This window comes from Pundamilia nyererei, unplaced genomic scaffold (genome assembly GCF_000239375.1).
Source record: "Pundamilia nyererei isolate P.nyererei 1_Seehausen unplaced genomic scaffold, PunNye1.0 scaffold00632, whole genome shotgun sequence".
Classification (NCBI taxonomy): Eukaryota; Metazoa; Chordata; class Actinopteri; order Cichliformes; family Cichlidae; genus Pundamilia; species Pundamilia nyererei.
In genome coordinates this window covers 76,175-77,178 of record NW_005188033.1, presented here as the reverse complement: position 1 = coordinate 77,178, position 1,004 = coordinate 76,175, and the positions used below count along the sequence as shown (strand labels likewise).

The window sequence follows — 1,004 nt, the reverse complement described above, 5'->3', positions numbered from 1 at the left end:
GGGAACCTTCATCAGAAAGAAAACTGTGCTGCTCAAAGTCAAAGGTTGGTTTGTCTGTACAGCTGTCATATTAGAAGTAGAAGAAGCTCTGATTTTAGTGCCAAAATAAATCTATGAAGTTATGAATTCACAGCTCATGTTGTGTTTGTTGTCTTCTTAGTCTGTCAGGTGCAGTTTAAGGTGGGGGCGGAGTCTGTCCAGCTGCCCTTCATAACCACAGAAAACCTGTCTGAAGATACTAAAGTGGAGTGGAAACACAAAGAGCCTGAACCATCACTGAATGTCAACGGCTCTGACCAGCATGAAGAACAGCACCAGGTTTACAAAGGCCGAACTGTGATGAATGAAGAACCGCTGGAAACTGGAGACCTCAGTCTGACCCTGGAATACCCCACAAAGAGAGACAGTGGAGAGTACAAGTGTTTGGTCTGGAGGAGGGGAAACTTAATCAGAAAGAAAACTGTGCTGCTCAAAGTCAAAGGTTGGTTTATCTGTAGAAGTAGAAGAAGCTCTGATTTTGGTGCCAAAATAAATCCATGAAGTTATGAATTCACAGCTCATGTTGTGTTTATTGTCCTCTCAGTGTGTCAGGTGCGGTTCTTGATGCGGGCGGAGTCTCTCCAGCTGCCCTTCATAACCACACAAAACCTGCCTGAAGATGCTGAGGTGAGGTTGATACGTGAAGAATCAGGTCCATCAGTGATGGTCCACGTGTATAAGAAACCCTCAGACCAGCCTAAAGAAGAGGACCAGGTTTACAAAGACCAAACAGAGATGAAAGAAGACCCTCTGAAAACTGGAGAGACAGTGGGAGGAAGGGAAACTTCATCAGACAAAAATGGTAGGTTTGTTTATTTGTTGTTTATTGGCTTGTGCGATTGTGTCTGACTGTCTTGTGTCTCCTCTGCAGGCAGAGTTCAGGTCCAGGATCAAACAGGGGACATCAGGAACAGAAGCAGCTCCATTGATCCGACTCCTCTGATGGCTGATCAATCAGTTTGATC

General features: G+C 45.0%; 1 protein-coding gene across 1 annotated transcript in view; it reads left to right on the top strand.

Annotated features, from left to right (window-relative positions):
- Positions 1-1,004, top strand: part of LOC102207962 (butyrophilin-like protein 2) — an 11,529-nt gene that overhangs the window by 1,719 nt on the left and 8,806 nt on the right. The window lies entirely within an intron of this gene.